The 7,174-nt window shown below is 37.3% G+C and overlaps 1 non-coding gene across 1 annotated transcript; it reads left to right on the top strand.

Moving 5' to 3' along the window:
* Positions 1 to 7,100: 7,100 nt before the first annotated feature.
* TRNAV-CAC lies at positions 7,101 to 7,174 on the top strand. The gene has a single exon. It is a non-coding gene; the product is annotated as a tRNA-Val (tRNA).

Genomic DNA, 7,174 nt, shown 5'->3' with positions numbered 1-7,174 from the left:
ATATTGTGCAAATTATTTGAACGTGTTGTTATAAACAACAACGACGTGGACCATGGTAATAATCCAAATGAATGGTTTGTTGATACGGGTGCCATGTGTGCTCCGAGAGAAGCGTTTTTTTCTACTTACAAATCTGTTGGAGGTAGAAAAGTACGCATGGGAAACCTAGCCTCTTCTAAGGTGGTTGGTGTGGGAAATATGTTCCTAAAATTAGGATCAGGAAAGGTTCTTACCCTTAAAGATGTGCTGCATGTCCCAGACATCCGAAATAATTTGGTGTCAGGCTCACTTCTAGTAAATCATGGATTTTCACTAGAATTTGAGTGTGAAAAGGTTATATTGACCAAGTATGAAAAGTTCATAGGTGAAGGTCACCTAGTGAATTTTGAGATACTTGAAGTATACTATTAATTTTGGGTTGCATTACACAAGATATCCCCAAGTACTTGAAGGGTACTGTGATGCAAATTGGATCTCTGATTCAAAAGACTCATTTTCGACAAGTGGGTATGTGTTCACTGTGGGGGGTGGTGCTGTCTCGTGGAAATCAACGAAACAGACGTGTATTGCTCGTTCCACCATGGAATCTGAGTTTATCGCTTTGGATAAAGCAGGGGAAGAAGCCAAGTGGCTCAGAAATTTCCTAGAATGTATTCCATGTTGGAAGAAGCCAGTGCCCGCAGTATTGATACACTGTGATAGCAAAGCAGCTATAGGTAGAGCACAAAGTGGATTTTATAATGGTAAGTCTCGACATATTCGTCGGCGACATAATACCGTAAGGCAGTTGATCACAAGTGACATTATCTCAGTTGACTATGTAAAGTCAGTGGATAACTTAGCGGATCCGTTAACAAAAGGTTTAAACCGTGATCAAATGAATAAATTGCTAAAAGGAATGAGACTGAAAACCACATCTTAAAAGATGAGTATAGTGGTAACCCAACCATACGATTGGAGATCCCATGGGATTGGTTCAATGGGAAAACGAAGCTATACAAATCTAGCTGTAACACTCAGAAGATTTTAATCTTCGCCCATTCTTTAGAAAGCATTGAGTGTTGTAACCTGCACGTGGTAAGAGGTTAAGTCTTTTGACTTTTAATGATTCTTGAAATCTCAAGGAGATGCAGTATGGCAGGATACTCATGAAAGAATCACCTATATAGGTGAGAAGTGAGGCCGCTTCGTGTGTGTGAGTCACTTATGAATTCCAAATAGATGTTTCACGGCCGAAACAGACACAAACGTGAGAACTAATGGAGTTGAGACAATATTGTGTTGATGCTATTGACTAGGCATATACCAAGGAGGAATAGTTCAAGGCATCGCATCCACTAGTCCGCCGGTATGTCCGATAGTGTTGACTATGGAAGGTTCAAAACCACAAGTTACCTCTCCAAATACAGTATCGTTTCCTGAGAACTGAGCAAAAGAGTCTGCATACATGCATTTGTGTCTGGTGTTGGTTTGAGCTTGCAGCGCTCTAACCAATGTGGGGGATTGTAGGAAAACGTGAGAAATGTGGGGAAAAGAGAGAGGCTTTTGGCCTTTCAACTTAAGTAACCTCCATTTTCTTTATGTCATGTCTTGATTGTCAAGCGACTCAAGCCTTTCAAGTACCTTCCTTTGGCCTATAAATAGGCTTGATCTTGGAAGGAAGAGGACACCACAACATACACTTTCTCTTCTCTCTAGCTCAAGCATTCTAGTTCGCATCTTAGGAGCATTGCATTGCTCGGTTCTCGCCTCCAATTCAAGTTCGCCGGAGCCTACGAGTTTGAGGTGCTTCAACTCGATAGGAGGAAAGTCGTTTCATCTTTGGGGACATTACGCCAATCCGTGAGCACTAGCCGGGGCGTATTTCGTCTTGCGGAGAGAGGGATACCTCGACTCGACTTGAAGAAGAATATAGTTTGCATCTTGTTCCTTTTATTGTATTTACTTTGTTTTACTTACCTTTCAGTTTTTTGTTCTTTTGTAATAGCAAGAGTTTGCCCGTCTAAAAGGCTTTAATATTTCCAACAAAAATATCAAAATATCCACTCCAACTCGCATGCCGGCGAGTGGGCGTCACACCGTTCGCCAGAGCTCGCCACGTGGCGCTGGCGCGTGGCGAGACGTCTCACGGCCCACCCCTCCCCCCCGAGACACGCGACGAGACGGAACACTTGCAGCGGCGTCTCGCTGCGGTCTAGTCTCGCCTGGACGAGACCGAGTCCGCAGCGAGATGCCGCTGCGGATGCTCTTAGACCTTAGGCTATGTGGAGTCACTCGATCTAGTGAATTGCAGGTCATAGCGAGTACGCGACGGGATGAAGGATTCTGTATAAGAGCGTATAATACATAAATAAAACATTCAAATTATAGTAGTAGACATAAAATTTATGGGTTTTTTTTTGTTTATAAAATTGGGTTCGATTCAACTATCTTTGGATTCTATAGTTTTCAATATCTCAATCATTAAAGAAAGTGCATAAATTTGAAATTTTCAATAGATTTATGAATAATATTTAATTTTGGATTGAGTTTTTCCATATAATGAATAGTAATAAAGATATTTAGTAGAATATGCGTACTTTGCATACTTATAATATTTGTGCAACATAGAGTGATCAAAATCTTTGCATAGTTGTATTCGAGTAAATACAGAATCAATCCATTTATTAGTAAAATTTAAGAATTCATCTAATATCATCAACATAGAAAGAAAGAAAGAAAGAAAGAAAGAAAGGGTAAACAAGTTTTATGAATAGAATTTGTTCCTAAAAATATTGAGACGCAAACGGAAGTGACCAGCTCGGCGGTAGCCCCATCCCTGAACCGAATCCCCCCTCTCCAACCCGACAGAGCGCACGAGCTTCCCCCAATCTCGACTCAGAACAAATTCACCCTTCCACATCTTCAACCCTAATGTGTATCCAACTCCATTTCCATCCCTCGTTACACCCCTCAGCCAATCCGTCTCCGCCCTCTCCCTCTCCTTCTTCGTCAAAGCCCCACACACATCGCATCTCCTGATCATCAGCAGCCGGTTGAAATCAGCGCCAACATCGCGATGACTAAGCTCCTTTGTGAACATCAAAACCGGATCGAAATCAGGCGCCCGAATCGGGGCAGATGGAGCAACTAATTCTACTTCTTGATCAGGTTGAGAAGAATTGGTTGCAATTGGCATGGCATCGATCTGATCGGCTCCGAATTTTCCTCTTTTTGGAGTTGCTTCTTCTCCGTCGTCAAACAGCCTCAGCAGTTTGGCTTCTCTGTGATTAATTGAATCGCCATCTTCTTCTTGATTAGACCAGCCTGTTGTTGCCAATTTTCTTTTTCTTGAGGCCTCGTCGATCGCAATTGCATCTTCAAACTCGATATCGACTTCAATTAGACTCTCGCCCATCTTCGATTTCTTGGTGCTGTATAGATTAATTTGGTGTGGATTTGTTTTTTATATGCGTTTGAACTTTGAAGAATAACGTTCATCGCCGTATATATAGGGAGTTCGATTCTCTTTTCCATTCATCGTTACTAGCAAAATATGATTTTTTTTTGTTTTACAAATAATATTAGTATTTTCAGTTTCTAGTGTATATATAAAATAGAATTTGATTATATATTGATGAAGATATGATTCGTCATTAATTAGTTTTAGTTTGTTTTTTACAAATAATTAGATTTTTTTAAAAAAAATTGTCATGGTTATTTTGGTATTTATTTGTTTTTCTAGTTAATTAATTGGAAAAAATAAATAAAAAGTTAATGAGCAATATTAATTGATTTTGATATTCTCAAGTTTGTTTATTTTTAGCTTGATCTTCTTATATCTTAGAACCAGTGTCCACATAAATGCTTCATATGTGATTGACGAAATCAGTCAATATTTATCCATAATATTTTTTGTGATTTTATCTTTTGAGTGGTCTATTAGATATTCAATTCATTGAAAAATTCATCTGAAGACTTAATAGGAATAGATGAATGTCGCCCCAAACGAGATGACTAAACTGTTTGATAAGTTGTGGATGAAATGATTGACACCACAAACAAGTGTGAAAATTCATTTAATAAGTTAAAAAAAAGTCTCGATGAATTAACTGAAAATTCAAAAGAGATAAACTCACAAAAAATATCATTGATAAAACTAATTAATGTCGAACCATGTCTAGCTACAAAAACACATACTCTCATAAGGATATAAAAACAGAGACGCAATTATTTGCGTTGAATTTTTTTTGAAAACTAACAACAATCTAGGATATGCAAAAGAAAGCATCCCTAAGTTGAGTACAAATTATCTTAATTTGTTGCTATTCTAGAACGCTTTCATTTACGTCCCCTAGTTTTAATTGAGACAACCAGAATAAGAATTTTTTTTGAAATGTTGGTGATTTATATAGTTAGAAACATAAATTAATATCTTTAATTGCGTTAAAAAAATGATCTTGGCTATTTTTTTAGTGTTAAGAGTGTATTCTTCATTGAGTTTATTCCACTTCTTAATTCCAGTATGGCAATTTAGAAGAAAAATTATTTTGCAGTTTCGATCTTTTTTATGGTGATATCACCTTGAGGTATGTTTATAATACTCCCTCCGTCCCGCACTACTCGCACGTTTCATTTTCGGCACGGAGATTAAGGAATGAGTGTATAGCAAAGTCAAATATTACGGCTGTAGGTGAAATTTTTTACTAAAAATGGAAATAGTGCAAATAACTTGGGACGCCCAGAAAGGAAATAAGTGCAAATAGTCCGGGACGGAGAGAGTATAACAGAGCGGTCTAGAATAAGCAAGTGGATCAGAACGGTCAGAGTCAATAGGAAAACGATATATGGTTAAATTGGACTTATAGTTGAAGTGGTCTCGAGTCATTTTAAAAAGGCATGACCTTCCCCTTAGAATCCTATATTATAATTATTTCTATTTAATTATTTTTACTATATTCATTTTGCTTTCTTCAAATACCCCTTCTTTAAATTTAATTCTCTAAAATACAATAGTAAAATAAACCTGAACATGCATATTTATTTATTAAATATTAGTATTATACTAGTATTTCTTGTATTTTGAAAAAAATCTACTCCCTCCGTTCCCAAATTTTGTCCCAATTTGACGCGGCGCTGGTCTTAAGAAATTGTTTGACTTTGTATTAAATGAAGGTGTGTAGTGGAATAAGGGTCTCACATTGAGGAGACTAAAGGTGTATTTAATGTCTATTTTTGGTAAGATTTCAAGTGGGACAAACTTTGTGGGACGGACGAAAATTATAAAATGGAACAAACTTTGGGGGATAACAATTACTATATGTATACGAACCATATTCAAAAAAAATTTTGGGTTATTTTATAATTTACACGTATGAATTGCATGTAAATATTTGGAAGAAAAGTACCAATTTTGTTACAAAAAAAGTATATAAAATAATAAATACCAGAAGGATGAAACAAAATACAGAGTGTATTAATAAATTATAATCTCGTTAAATTGCTAGGCTAGAAAGCAACTAATTAGTATTTGGGTTTTAAATTTTATATGTGAGTTTAATAAAATAACGTAAAATGAACAAAGTGCGATTAAAATTGTTAAGTCTATGGTATAGAGCGATGATATCTCGTGATTTTCATAAATCGAATGGAATTGAGAAATCTTATAGGTGTTTTGGAGATAAGCCCATTATCTTATTTTATCTTTACTTTTTACTCCTAAATTATAACCCTACCCTATAAAATGACATCAATCTTCGATTCATCAACACTCACAACACATTCAACTAAACACAATCAAAATATTCCTGCTGTGTTCTAACTATCTATAGCTGAAGCCGAATGAAAACAATCAAGCTATTTGGATTCAATCTCCTGGCTAAACAACATGATCATCAAGATACTATTTCGACCAACGATGGGGCTTCAAGAAAAAGAAAGTTAAGCCCTAATCAAGAAGAAGATGATGATCATTCATTTATTCCCAAGAAACCAAAACTCTGTGATGATGGAGAAGACGCCGTGCCACCATCAGACTTCCATCCACTCTCAGTTACGACCGACGACGCCATTTCTGGGAAAAGAAAGTTAAGTCCTAATGAAGAAGAAGATGATGGTGATTCATTTATTCCCAAGAAACCTAAATTGTTGAGGCTGATTGATGACGGGAAGTTGGCGGCGGGAAGCCCTAATCCAGAAGAAGAAGCAGTTCCACCAAGAATGTTGACTGAAGGAAGCTCAATTCAAGAAGAAGACTGTGATTTATCTCTTTCCACAAAACCTGGAATATTCAAGCTATTTGGAGTTTACATCTCCATTGATCAAAAGGGTCACACTGTTACACAAAACCCTAATCATGATGATCAAGAGGAGGAGGTGGAGGATCAAGCTCCTATACAAAACCCTAATCAAGAAGATGTGGAGGAAGAAGAAACTCCGGATCCACCAGAGGCAAATGATCTAGTTTTCATGTTCGAGAAGGAGCTTACTTGTACAGATGTTGCGCGGAATCACAACCGGTTGCTCATCACCAAAAGGGCTAGTTTGAAATTGATGGCAGCTTTGAGGGAAGAAGAGAGAGGAAGGGTGGAAGCGAATGGAGGAGATAATCTGAGGGTGCTGACGACAGATCCAAATGGTGTTGAATACATGTTGAAGTTAAAGAGGTGGTCTGGTTCAGGCGCCTTAGTGTTGAAACATGAATGGGGGAAGCTCGTGCGCGCAAACGGATTGCAGATGGGGGATTCCGTTGTCGGATGGGGCTATCGCGTGGATGATGAATTCCGTTTGTTTCTCTTTATTGTCAAGAATCAGTTCAATTAGAAACTCTTGGATATATTATTGCTTGTTATTGTTTAATGTAATTGAGTCATACAGTAATATAAACTCTTTTCAAGTAGAAATTGTTTATCTGCTTCCTCTTTATGTATTACTATAAGTTTGCAATAAAAATTTTTTTTTTGGTTTCTATTTTTGGACTCATTTCTTGTTTGTTCTCGCCCTTCAATCTGTTTTTGACTCTCTTTTCCCTAATACAAGATGCCTTTTTGTCTTAATAAAATTGAATTTACCTACAAGTCAACATGAAGTAGTTAGAGAGAAGAGTGAAAGATATTAATAAGGTCTGGGTGGTGTAGTCGGTTATCACGCTAGTCTCACACACTAGAGGTCCCCGGTTCGAACCCAGGCTCAGACA

This window comes from Salvia splendens, chromosome 14 (genome assembly GCF_004379255.2).
Source record: "Salvia splendens isolate huo1 chromosome 14, SspV2, whole genome shotgun sequence".
NCBI lineage: Eukaryota > Viridiplantae > Streptophyta > Magnoliopsida > Lamiales > Lamiaceae > Salvia > Salvia splendens.
This window is presented reverse-complemented; position numbering and strand designations above follow the sequence as displayed.